We start from the raw sequence: 15,000 nt of genomic DNA, 5'->3' as shown, positions 1-15,000 counted from the left end.
ACATAAAAATTGTGAGTCTAATGCTGAAAAACTGAGCCTCATAATACAATGGAGATACCCTTTTAAATTTCCAAAAGCATGGAGACTCAGAAGAACGATTCTTCTTGCACATTTTCAAAAAGATGAAACATTATATCAGGATAAACACTTAAAAGAGAGACTGGAATGTCCACTGGAGATTCACAACAGCTAATAAGATTTCCCCTCACATAATCTTTCAAGAAAATGGAGAATTTTACTGAGTTCTGGAACGAAACCACTTCCAGAACTATAGAGAATTTTCTAAGGCTTCATAATTCTGGAAGTCGTTTCTCAGCAAATTCTTCTAGCGGTACACAGCTGTCCAACTCTATTCCAGCTCCAGTTTCAGAGAAATCAAGAACTCTGTTGGCTCTCGTACAGACCAGCTTCAATAACAAAGAAATTCTTCAATAACAAAGAATTTCTCGACAACTACAGATCCCTATTGCAACTCAATAATGGAATAAAAATGCATGATTTCTATTTATCCCAAATTCATCTCGGCACAAAGACCGCCAACGGTATATGGAGAACTGTGCTCCCCTTGTTAATATTAAAACATCTATTTACAAAAGTGCCTTTGGGAAAGCATTGACTGTAAACGATCAGTCACACCTGTTGACCGCTTGCATGTTGAAAGCACTTATTACCGATTAATGAAATAATTATTTAAAAGGCCATTATGCTTAATAGAGGCAACATATATTAATCTCAATTGCCAGTTTTACCAAACGTGTTAAAAATTAATATACAGAAAATTACCTCGCTTTGGTATGTGTAAAAGTGTATACTGGTATTCTTATGAATATAAACTATATATATATATATATATATATATATATATATATATATATATATATATATATATATATATATATATACATACATACATACATACATACATACATACATACATACATACATACATACATATATATAGATATATAAATTACTACATACTGTGTGTACTTCACGAGAAGACATCACAGATATATATATGTATGCATGAGCTATCCCTGTAAGACAAGGCATTAGGCTTACGACGGTCAAGAGCAAGTCAGAAGAAATATATATATCACAAAAGGTACTCATTAAAGGCTGTAAGAAATATTGGCATATTACGGAGCTCATCTGGGCCGCTGATTGGTCGAGGGGCAAGCGTCTATTGGCGTTACCATTGGCGGAGCCGGGTTTAATTGCCTCATGCAGGGCATCCTGGAATAAAATATGACCTGTGTGTTATGTCTTACTTACAGGGAGCCAGGTGCTCTCTTGGTCGCCTCCCGAACGACCTTCTAACAACCTACAAATGTGAGATCAGGCTGACTCAAGAGAAGATAAGAGTTCTGGAGCAACAGGTATCAACACTGAGAAAAATTCAATTTCATTTCAAAACTACAATCCAAGCTGTCAGTCAAATCAGGTTATCAAAGACTTCCACAGGGAATAAACCAGAGGGCCAAGTCAAGAGAAGACAGAATTCTAGAGCAACAGGCAATGAAAATCAGGAAAGGTCATTTTCCTTTGAAAACTACAATCCAAACTGTCTTTCAAATCAGGTTATCAAAGACTTTCACAGGGAATAAGCCAGAGGGCCAAGTCAAGCAAAGACAGAATTCAAGACCAACAAGTATCAACACTGAGAAAAATTAAATTTTATTTGAAACCTACAATCCAAGCCGTCAGTCAAATCAGGTTATCAAAGACTTTCACAGGGAATAAACCAGAGGGCCAAGCCAAGAAAAGATAAGAGTTCTGGAGCAAAAGGTATCAACACTGAGAAAAATTAAATTTCTTTTGAAAACTACAATCCAAACTGTCTTTCAAATCAGGCTATCAAAGACTTTCACAGGGAATAAACCAGAGGGCCAAGTCAAGCAAAGACAGAATTCTAGAGCAACCGGTATCAACACTGAGAAAAATTAAATTTCCTTTGAAAACTACAATCCAAACTGTCTTTCAAATCAGGCTATCAAAGACTTTCACAGGGAATAAACCAGAGGGCCAAGTCAAGCAAAGACAGAATTCTAGAGCAACAGGTATCAACACTGAGAAAAATTAATATTTTATTTGAAAACTACAATCCAAGCTGTCAGTCAAATCAGGCTATCAAAGACTTTCACAGTAAATAAACCAGAGAGCCAAGTCAAGAAAAGACAGAATTCTAGAGCAACAGGTAACGAAAATCAGGAAAAATCAATTTCCTTTGAAAATTACAGTCCAAACTGCCATTCAAATCAGGTTATCAAAGACTTTCACAGGAAATAAACCAGTAGGCCAAGGCAGTACCATGACAAGAAACCAATATGACAATAACTCTACAAAACAGCAAAATGGCCCCCTAAAAGAATTCAAGCAAGCTAGCCAAAAAAATATAGATCGCACTAGCCATTCCGTGTATGCAAAATAGACCATTATTTCGAGAAGGAGGAGGATACGGAAATGGCAGTCCTACCTCTAGGATGATTAGTATTGTCCTGTTACAATCCCCTTCCCCATCCCCCTTGTCACTTCTTTCTCTCTCTCTCTCTCTCTCTCTCTCTCTCTCTCTCTCTCTCTCTCTCTCTCTCTCTCTCTCTCCAACAATTCCTTCCATTTTTCCAAGAGAGCATAACGTGTTCTCATATATCCCAAGTTCTGACGTGTAAATACGAGCGCACAGAGTTTCACATACATAATTTCCAGTCATTGATTAATGAAGATGTCAAAACCATGAGATTTATTTACGGCATTATTTATGTTGCTGCTCACCCCCACGTTGGCTGGCTGAGAGACAGACACACACACACACAGAGAGAGAGAGAGAGAGAGAGAGAGAGAGAGAGAGAGAGAGAGAGAGAGAGAGACTGATAAAAATGTACACACACATACCTTGATGACATATCGACCTGAGTCTGCGCGCAAAAGGACATTCTTTGGTGGTCTGGCTGTCTCACCTCTATCTGAGTGCCAGCCCGTGAGAGAGAGAGAGAGAGAGAGAGAGAGAGAGAGAGAGAGAGAGAGAGAGAGAGAGAGAGAGAGAGAGAGAGAGAGAGAGATCTTTATAGGGCCGTATTTCCTTCATGCGCTATCATTTTCACACACTGATATTACCACCGGTAATTCTAAACTTTTTAAGCCAATCCATGCATGAGTGGGGTTAAAATTAAGGCCATTACACTTTGTTGAATGTATATGAATACCTGGCATGCACACAAGTCAAATGGAGGTTGTTTATGGCACCCAGCAGTAGGGAGGGGGGCGCCCACCCCCCTTTACTCTCGTTCCCAAATCCCGTCAACAAGCGTATAAGGGGTTTTAGGTAGTATTTGGCATGGCTGCTCTTTTATCCGTCGTGGGACATTCTCTCTCTCTCTCTCTCTCTCTCTCTCTCTCTCTCGTTTTTCTTCAGTTTCGACTGTCAATCCTGCCACGAAGTAAGAATTATCCAAGAATAATTTTCTTTATCTCAGCTTATAGAGGGCTCAAAAATATGAGAGAGAGAGAGAGAGAGAGAGAGAGAGAGAGAGAGAGAGAGAGAGAGCCCATTAACTTTTTAAATATCAATATGGAAAATGCGATATTCACTTAAGGATCTTAATATTAAAAGCACACCTTTGCACAAAGGTAAAAGACAATCCACCCGTTTGTGTAAATGTATATATGTACATGAATGTATGTATATATTATATATATACATATGTATATATATATATCTACATAAATCATACATATATATAATTTATATATATAATATACATATATATACATACATACATACATATATATATATGTATATATATAGTATATATTAACAGGTATTAAACGAGGTACATAAATGGGAACAGCAGCTCTAACAAAAGAAGCAGGTGGGAATCATTAACTATTGCGAGGAAAAACAACCAGATAATATAACATGAACAAGTTAATAACGAGACCAGTATAGCAACACATAATTTAGACATAAAGATAATTCTGTTGAAATTACAGGTGACGACCTGGAGAGAGAGAGAGAGAGAGAGAGAGAGAGAGAGAGAGAGAGAGAGAGAGAGAGAGAGAGAGAGAGATGCCTCTGTGAATTTGGTGGAAACCTACTGTCTCTCATAAACAGCTTCTCCTAGAGAGAGAGAGAGAGAGAGAGAGAGAGAGAGAGAGAGAGAGAGAGAGAGAGAGAGAGAGAGATGGATGAAGAGGCCTCTGTGAATTTGGTGGAAACCTACTGTCTCTCATAAACAGCTTCTCCTAGAGAGAGAGAGAGAGAGAGAGAGAGAGAGAGAGAGAGAGAGAGAGAGAGAGAGAGAGAGAGAGAGAGAGAGAGAGAGAGGCCTCTGTGAATTTGGTGGGAAACCTACTGTCTCTCATAAACAGCTTCTCCTAGAGAGAGAGAGAGAGAGAGAGAGAGAGAGAGAGAGAGAGAGAGAGAGAGAGAGATGGATGCGGTTGCTCAAGTGAATTTGTAAGTATCCTACTGTCTCTCATAAACAGCTTCTCGGAGAGAGAGAGAGAGAGAGAGAGAGAGAGAGAGAGAGAGAGAGAGAGATATGGCCCCTGTGAATTTGTAGGAATCCTACTGTTCCTCATAAACAGCTCTTCCTAACGACAGCAACATAGTTGTTCGACCATTACCTTTCACAAGAAATTCCGGTGCCATTGTCAGTCCATCAGGGGGAAGCGAAACAACATGTCTTTGGTCAGATGTTTTGTTGTTTTTCCTTTTTCTCCTGAGGTTGCTTCACGAATCAATACTGTATTCATTGACGCAGGTAGACTGTACCTTTCAAATAAGGTATTACGTATGTATGTGTGTGTATATATATGTATATATATATACACTTATCTATTTACATATTTATTTATTTTTATTTTGGGGAAGTTTCACTGACTGAAATATCTGAATAATGGTTGCCATTTGCATTAGGAAAATGCCTTTTTATTAAGAAATCCGAATATATAAAACAGATAATTTTTACTCTTTGATATACAGCAACGTTACTTTTCACATTACAAATCCGACGGGAAAACAACTTGAAGATTTTTTCATATGATATATATTAATTATATTTGTTAATGTCAGCTTTTATTTTTAGAGTCCACATCTGTTCAGTTTCAAGCACTGACTAAGAATTATTCTCTAACTTTATTCCAACATTTATTTTTATTATTGCATTCTAGGCCAATATCAGCACTGGTTTTAGGTCAACAAATATTCATAATCTAATATACTGCTAATTTACTTGGTAAATAATGGATTTAATATATTCACTTTACATACAGCTTACAAAAAATAAAAAATTCGGTGTTTAAGATTTTGTTGCTTTACATTACCTACAAAATATACAAATGAATGCTAAGTTAAAAAATGGCGAGAAAATGTTTACTCTCTATCAGACTAACTGCACTTAAACATTGTAACTACGCACTACACACATATTCGTGTACACACACACACACACACACGCACATACAGGGTAGGGGAAGCAAAGAGGATAAAATATTTATGGATATGAGAGGGGCATGGAAGAGAGAGAGAGAGAGAGAGAGAGAGAGAGAGAGAGAGAGAGAGAGAGAAGAAGGTACTGCATTCGAATACTTCAAAAGCGACCAATAGCTCATCTCTCAAAACTGCTACAGCGCTTAAAATCGTTTCAATTATAATTTTAAGATAAATAAAAGCTAGAACCTCTGACGGTAATAATAAATAAATACATAGTGCACTCCCGCAGTCGTCGAAATTAATCAAATGAGAAGAAGAAGAAGAAGAAGAAGAAGAAGAAGAAGAAGAAGAAGAAGAAGAAGAAGAAGCAAAACAATAATCTAATATAAGAAACAGACACGTCCCCATTGTCACATTGAGGCGAGTTTCCCCATACGCTCCCATCCCTGGGTTCCAATAACTAACGTAAATTCCTCATATATTTGTTACCAGTACCTACCTACATATTCATTCCCGCCCGGAGGCTGAAATATATAGGGAAAACAGCAAATAAATCCTTCACGAGTTGCCCCTGGAAACCAATTTATTCGCGCAACATTCGTGATCCGTAACCGAACTCACACAGAAATTATTTCCAGCGAATAAAGGGGGCCTTGCCCCCTGCCCCACCCCCCTCCACCCACCTCTCTGTCTCATGGGCCCCTACCCCCACCCACCTCTCTGTCTCATCCCCCCCTCGGAACTACCCTCCCCCCCATCCGCCTCTCGGCCCAGCAAGCTCCCTCCTTATTCAGAATAGGCGTGCACAAGACTCGCTCCCTTTTATTTTTTTTTATAACATTTTGAAACAAGTGAAACTTCGGAACACAAAGCCTTGGGGCCGGTGCGGGAGGGGGGGGGGTGTGAATGGGGTTTGTTGGAGGGGGGGGGATAAGAGGGTATTTTTGTTTGCTTAATACCTCCGGTCTCAAGTTTCAATTGTCTGACTGTCAAAAAAAAAGAAAAAGACACAAGAATTCGAAACGTACTCTGCAAAGTTTTCGATTCTATCACGCTGACCGCGTATGCATGTTTCACATTCTGATGCATATTTCATATTTAGATACAAGTGAGATACAACTTGATGCATATATTTCGTATTTAGATACAAGTGAGATACAGCCTCTGACTGCTACTCACGCTTAGACTATGACAACCCAAGAAAAGTTTACTTTGAACCTGATGAAAATCTAGATCTCTTGTACAACACATACCCCCAGAGACAACAAAAATATAAAAATTATTTTCTCTGTTGAAGAATTGAATGAGAAAGTAAGTGTAAATATCTCATATGATGTTGAAGCATGTCCTAATGCTTTATCAAAACGGTACCTAATGCTTTATCAAAACGGTACTCAAGCTGAAAAAGTTCATTCGTGTAAATTTATCACGGACTGACAGAAAAAATGCAATGGAACTTTTTACTTGCGACAATCACTGAAATATTTAGTCAACAACACAATGCTTATGCGCTTCTGTCTCACCCACGAGAGAGAGAGAGAGAGAGAGAGAGAGAGAGAGAGAGAGAGAGAGAGAGAGAGAGAGAGAGAGAGAGAGAGAGAGAGAATTATATCATTACAACTTCTTCACGAGGTTTTAATGGCAAAATCATTCCCACGGAAAATACGAGTACTTCAAGGACAGTTGATATTTTTATTTTTTGAAGCAATTATTTAAATAGATCGACTATCCATCGACAAGTGTGGACACGAGTGTGTGACACAGCTGTGTGCTCTTGTAATATATAAGCTAAACTAATCTTATTAGTTTTATAAAAATGTATTTCACTAATACAAAATTTTCCTTCTTTGCCACATTCAGCTACTGCTTCAAAAAATCAGAAATATAAAGTCAAGGACATTTTATTTCAGCTTGAAAATGTATATTCCAAAAAAGAGATTATTAATTTTAATATAATCATAAATCGTAAAAAAGATATTAATTTTAATACAATCATATATCGTAAAAATGGTAGGAACAAACTCTCACACAAAAGAAAGATTTTTTGAAATATGATGATGGCAAGTAACTTCAGATAAGCTGCAGAACTGATGGAAAAGAAAGCCTATAGTTTCATTCATATATTATACACCGACAGATGAATTTGGGCTTCTAAAGCTTCTACAGTAAACCAGTTGAATCATAGGACTTACTAGCCTTACTAAAATAAAGAGAAACATATAAATTTTGCATACAAATATAAACACATACCAAACTTTAAGGTAGATATGCTTACAGGACAGGTATATAAATTCAGCCACGAAGAACATTAATAAAAACGAATTTCTCTCGAATAAAATAGGTGGACAGGAGCACCCGAAAATTAACCAGTAATGCGAAACATTCTTCATCCAGGTATGTAAATGGCCCGTGCCATAAATCAACAATGCGAAATCGTATCCCCCCTTCTTTCTAAGCACAGCCAATTTAGACTTTGCTGGGAAGCACAACTTGTATCCTTCATCTGGGGATACCAGAGATAAGGGATACAATTATTGCAACGTATTATGGACGACTGTGAAGTTATTTTTTTTTTTTTAGTAGCGATGAGAGACTTTATGCATTGAAATAAATAAAAAGAATCTAAATCAGGATTTTGGGGGGTATTTACGATGAGAGACTTCATGCATTGAAATAAATAAAAAAAATCTAAATCAGTTTTTTTTTGGGGGGTGGGCTATTTACGATGAGAGACTTCATTCACTGAAATAAAAAAATCTAAATCAGTGTTTTTTTAGGGCTATTTGCGATGGGAGACTTCATGCATTAAAAAAAAAATCTAAATCAGTGTTTTTTTTAGGGCTATTTGCGATGAGAGACTTCCTGCATTGAAAAAAATCTAAATCAATGTTTTTTTAGGGCTATTTACGATGGGCGACTTCATGCATTAAAAAACATATAAAGCCTAAATCAGTGTTTATTTTTGGGGGGCTAGTTGCAATGAGAGACTTTATGCATTGAAAAAAAAAAAATCTAAATCGCTGCCCCGTGTTCGGGAAGACCAAAGGTGGTAGTTTCGTCATTTCCAGTCCGTCTTTTTCGCTGTAATTAAGCTATTTCTCTAACTTTAACCCCCCTACACCCCTCCCCTCTCCCAAGCCTAACAAGCTCCCCCCCTGTCTATCTAGGCTTAGGGGGAAGGGAAAGACGGGGATGGGGGGGGCGGGTGTTCCCCAGCATGTCTATCTAGTCAAGGGAGGATGTGGAACGCCCGGGGTAGGGAGGGGGGGGTTGTTGCTTGGGGAGGGCGAGGGGGGAGGGGCGAGAGGAAGGAACGGGAGAACCCTTCGTTTACACACGCACGTTCTCCCGCTCGCTCGAACGTATAGATCACAAAGAACGTATCTGCCACGATCGCTAAACACTGCGTAGCTACTGAGCTGATTTTTTTTTTTTTTAAGAATTCATTGGTCGGTATCCCTTGTTTTTTTATAACTTATCTGTACTTAAATTTTTTCTTACAAGTAAGAACACAACTCGGCGTTAGGATTTTATATAAATAAACTTCGCCACATTCTGCAAAGCCTACTTAAAACCTACTTAGAAGGTTTGTACTTAACAGAATGCTTCAGAGGAAAATACCTTTATTGTGAATTAATTTACAAAATATAAATAATACGTTTTGTCATTGTGATCACCAGATGCCTCTAGTAACAATGACAACACTATAATGACAACACTATAATGAAAACATTACGAGAGAGAGAGAGGTTAATTTTACCATTATGATCGCTAGAACTCTGTAGTAACAATGACAGCACCATAATAAAAACATTACGAGAGAGAGAGAGAGAGAGACAGAGAGAGAGAGAGAGAGAGAGACGCCCATAATGACTTTCCATTATAGAAGAAGACAAGGTAATGCATCCGTGACAATGTCCGGGCCCTCAGTGAAAACGTAATTATGGCTTCCATAAGAAAAAGAAAAAAATTGAGCTCCGTGAAATAGGTCCAGCTGTCGTTTGGTAAGAGCAACTCTTAATTAACTGGAAGAACACGCGCCCCCATTCCCCCTCTCCGCCCCCCACCCCCTCGAAAAAAAAGTATCCACGAATTCACGTTCGTAAACAGAAACTGGTATAGCCTTTAACTCGAGACAAAGGGAATCGATAAAAAAGAGCTGACACTTGACACAGAGAATCTATAAAAAAAAAAAGAGTTGACACTTGACACAGAGATTCTATAATAAAAAGAGTTGACTCGAGACACAGACTCTATAATAAAAAGAGTTGACTTGACAGAGAATAGTTAAAAAAAGAGTTGACATTTGACACAGAAAATCAATAAAACATAAGTTGACACTTGACACATAGAATCGATAAAAAAAAGAGTTGACACTTGACACAGAGTCTATAAAAAAAGAGTTGACGCCAGACACAGAGAATCGTAAAAAAAAGTTGAAACTTGACACAGAATCTATAGAAAAAAAGTTGACACTTGACACAGAGAATCGATAAAAAAAAAAAAGTTGACACTTGACACACAGAATCGATAAAAAAAGTTGACACTTGACACAGAGAATCTATAAAAAAGATTTGACACTTGACACAGGGAATCGATAAAAGACAAAAGTTGAAACTTGACACTGAGGATCGATAAAAAAGGGCTGACACTAACAACAAAAAAAGGGGGAAGTTGTGGGGTTTGGGGAAGTTGGGGAGGGAGCAACCTTTCCAGGACCACTGGAGCACTGGCCTGGAAAAGGAAGACATCCTTTAAAAGGTGAATACAAGGAAGCAGTGGAGAAGGAATCGAGTCCTTTTACTAAACCCTAAATTGAAATGGCTATTTTCGAAGTTAAAGATTTCCTTACTGGAAAACATAAGAAAAAATATATATAATATTAATATATATATATATATATATATATATATATATATATATATATATATATATATATATATACTATATAATATAAATATATGCATACACACATATAATATATATAACTATACAAACAGTTCTCCTTACTGAAGATTACTTCCTGTAGCGGCTTTATAAGAGAGAGAGAGAGAGAGAGAGAGAGAGAGAGAGAGACTGATGCCACCATCACAAGAATCCTTCGGCTCATTCGGCTTCTTTTCGAGCTGGACAAAATGAACAACCCTCGACCCCAAGAAGGATCTAGACCAGCCAGAAATCATGAAGGACCCCCTCCGCTGCTCTATCACCCCGCATGACGTATCCTGGGGCACCATCATCTACCACCCCCCCCAAACCCCAACGCCCCCCGTATCTTTCCTTATCCAACGACCGAGAGATTTATGACTTAGTAGATGATAAATAAGACACGTGAACAAGGTTTCAGGTAGTCAAGACTAGCCTTAATCAAACTGGCTGCTCCAACCAATTTCGGCTGTATAGGCCGGTGATAGGCCTACTTGTAACGGAAGATTGGGGAGAGAGAGAGAGAGGAGAGAGAGAGAGAGAGAGAGAGAGAGAGAGAGAGAGAGAGGGAGGCAGATGGGCATACGTGAGCTGTGTAGAGAGAGAGAGAGAGAGAGAGAGAGAGAGAGAGAGAGAGAGAGAGAGGAATAGGGGTATTTCACCATTCGATGAAGTTTAGGAACAATTAGGAGACAAGGGGATTTAACGTGTCTGCTGTCAACAAATAGTATCGTGCTAACTCTTACCAAGTCAATTTAAAATCGTTACTGAAATACTTGTGTATATAAAAATTCTGTACAATGCGCACAAGCTCAATAAACATATATGTATATACACACACACATATATGTTATGTATTCACAGATATGAATAACCATAAATACAGATAAATAAATCAATACACATACAGCGCGAACGAACGAAGAGAATCTCACTTGTATTTCCATATGCATACCTACATTGATGAATGACAAGATCCATACAGGTGAATGTTACCAAATAAGATTCATGTTCTCTCTCTCTCTCTCTCTCTCTCTCTCTCTCTCTCTCTCTCTCTCTCTCTCTCTCTCTTCCACGCTGTGGGACATAAAGGAAATAGTTTCTGAAACTTGTATACGGTGCAATGAATGATCTTACACACGTATTTCTTTTGCCTATTGAAGTTAGAATTGTTTGCATACATGTATATGTATGTATATATTATGTATATACATACACACATATTACATATATATATATATATATATATATATATATATATATATATATATATATACCTGTATATGTATATATATACATACATATATATATATATATATATATATAATTAGAAGACAGTGTCGAAAGGATTAATCCAATATAATATAGCAAAAATACTTTTATATAAAAATATCCATAGCACTAAATACAACTTTCCAAAAACCATTTCCTTTATATCCCCTGTGCCACACTTTCCCCTCTTTGCATTACGGGAGCTCCCTAAAACTTTCCCCTTATAGGTCGATAAATTGAGGATTGAAATCTTCAGACAGTAAGCTGGACGATTGGTCAGTGGCTATTTCCTATATTTATCTAAACACGTTGTATATATATATACAGTATATATCTTTATCATTATATATATATATATATATATATATATATATTTACGGATATATATATATATATATATATATATACAGTATATATCTTATATTATATATATATATATATATATATATATATATATATATATATATATTATATATATATATAGTATATATATATATATATATATATATATATATATATATATATATATATATATATATATATATATATATATATATATATATATATATATATATACAAAATCATTTTATTATATGACATAATAAATAACGAAGTGATTTTTGAAACAGCAATGTCGCAATTCCTTTACCACATGAATAAATGACTGAAAAACCATTTCATTACAACGAGGAAACTAAAAAATAAGTCTTATGGAATTGGGGAAAAATTCTGTATATAAATAAACACACGGAATAAAATAAGTTGCAAGTCATATGGAACTGCAAATGAAGACCATGAATATTATGTTTAAATGTAAAAAAAAAAAAATTAAGGAACAAGATGAATAAAAATTATATGAAAATTAAGGAACAAGATAAAAGAAATACGAAAATTAAGGAACAAGATAAAAAAAATACGAAAATTAAGGAAAAGATAAAAAAAAAGTACGAAAATTACGGAACTAGATGAAAACGGAAATTAAGGAACAAGATAAAAAAAATAAGAAAAAGATAAAAAACAAAAATACGAATCCTTCACAACGCTTCGAGACACGACGGACCAATCGACAATTTGTCACCCTTCGTTCACTCAACCCCACCAATATACAAAGAACAACCCTACCCCCTCTTTCCACTCCGTATTGCCTCCCCCATCCTCGCCCCCCCAATTCCCAAGAAGAACAGCCCCTACGATAAAAAAAAATAAAAAATAGAATAACGCCGATACCTCAGCAGTAGGCAAAGATGGCGGGCTTCTCCTCCCTTGCGTGATCACAATCCATCTATCACTCCCGCGAAACCACAACCGGAGATTGGGAGGGGAGGAGGGGATGGGGAGGGAGGTGAAGGGGAGATAGGTCGTAGGTAGGGGCGGGCCTATGTCATGTCGGAGGGTGTGTATAATGGGGGAAATAGGCAAGAGAGAGAGAGAGAGAGAGAGAGAGAGAGAGAGAGAGAGAGAGAGAGAGAGAGAGAGAGAGAGAGAATGATCTATGGTAGGTTTGAAGGAGAGAGAGAGAGAGAGAGAGAGAGAGAGATGGTAGGTTGAAGGATGAGTAGAGTTTGAAGGAGAGAGAGAGAGAGAGAGAGAGAGAGAGAGAGGAGAGAGAATCTATGGTGGGTTTGAAGGGGCAGGTATAGGGAGAAAGTGGGGGGAGGGAGAGGAGGAGGGAGAGCGAATCAACCTTGTGTTGAGGAGAGCCGCCGCTACGAAATGTAAAAGAGAGAGAGAGAGAGAGAGAGAGAGAGAGAGAGAGAGAGAGAGAGAGAGAGAGAGAGAGAGAGAGAGAGAGAGAGAATTTTGTATTTTTGAATTTCTGATCTTCTGAATGTTTTTTTTTCGGCCAAGGGAATTGTAATTAGTAGCGTTCTGCTAACATTCTTAAAACGACATTAAGCATTCTTAGCTTAAGACAATAAAGGTTTCAGGAACACTGAAGGTAGGATATTAAAATCCTGCATGTAGGACAAATGTATTCTTTGATCAATGCTTCGATAAATGTACATTCTAAGACCCTTGAACAAAACAAACACACAAACACTAATCATAACGATTTAGTAAGTACCTTTTAACACAAAGAATATCATCTGCTGAAACACTTGTGCTTCACTACAGCTCACGTAAATATTTCTGGCAAAATTCTGTTAGAAAACAATTACTATATTAATCATAAAATATAATGGAATTCCTACTGAAGATTACTTCCTGTAGTGGAAAGCCAATTAATTATAATGAAACGCATACACGCAGAGAGAGAGAGAGAGAGAAAGAGAGAGAGAGAGAGAGAGAGAGAGAGAGAGAGAGAGGATTACCTCATCGAGGCCCTCAGATTTCGATGATATACATTTTGACGAAGTGATGGAAGTGTTCTCTCTCTCTCTCTCTCTCTCTCTCTCTCTCTCTCTCTCTCATAGCTGAAACCCACAAAATTCGCTTAACAATTAAGTGCCTATTTAACTAGATTCGAACAGAGAGAGAGAGGAGTTTTGACTAAATTCCAGAACTCGAGTTCGGGAGGAGAGAGAGAGAGAGAGAGAGAGAGAGAGAGAGAGAGAGAGAGAGAGAGAGAGAGAAATAATAACTACAACTCTGATGGCATTAACTGCTCTTCTGTTAAACATACTCTAGAAGGGAGGGCACATGGAAGGGAGGAGGAGGAGGAGGAGGAGGAGGAGGAGGAGGAGGAGAAGGAGGAGATAGCGTAATTACCCCAAACACGAAACACGAAGAGAAAGCGATAGAAAGAAAGAAAGAAAGCGAAAAAGGGGAACTGTCCTGATAGACATACACACACATAAGAGAAAAAAAAAGAGAAAAAAATAAGAAAATTTAACGAAAGATACTTTTTTCAGGCTAACAGATTACTTTACCAAGGAAATGATTAAGAGGAGGTCACCTGGGGTTAGGAGGGGGCACGTGATGATTTATGATGAATAAAGAATTGTGGGCGGGGAAGTCCCTTGGCGGGGGCGCCCCAATGATGATGATGATAATGATGTCGTCTTTGTGCTGACACGGACTTGGAATGGGAATTCTCAAACCAACATGAGGCCAAAAGCACTTGGCATAGTATGTATACCTATGTATGAACATATGTATACTGTACATGTACCCTGTGTAAAAATCATATATACATATAGTATATATATATATATATACATATATATATATATATATATATATATATATATATATATATATATATATATATATATATATACATACAAATACATACACACACACACACATATATATATATATATATATATATATATATATATATATATATATATATATATATATATAATTTATATATATATGCATACTAGATACATAGATATAGATGAGATAGATAGAAAGATATAAGT

The 15,000-nt window shown here is 37.0% G+C and overlaps 1 protein-coding gene across 9 annotated transcripts in view; it reads right to left on the bottom strand.

The window, feature by feature from the left end:
- LOC136847847 (homeotic protein ultrabithorax-like) overlaps positions 1-15,000 on the bottom strand; it is a 1,187,590-nt gene that overhangs the window by 572,643 nt on the left and 599,947 nt on the right. The gene's annotated exons all lie outside the window — the stretch shown is intronic.

This window comes from Macrobrachium rosenbergii, chromosome 17 (genome assembly GCF_040412425.1).
Source record: "Macrobrachium rosenbergii isolate ZJJX-2024 chromosome 17, ASM4041242v1, whole genome shotgun sequence".
NCBI classification, from domain to species: Eukaryota; Metazoa; Arthropoda; class Malacostraca; order Decapoda; family Palaemonidae; genus Macrobrachium; species Macrobrachium rosenbergii.
This window is presented reverse-complemented; position numbering and strand designations above follow the sequence as displayed.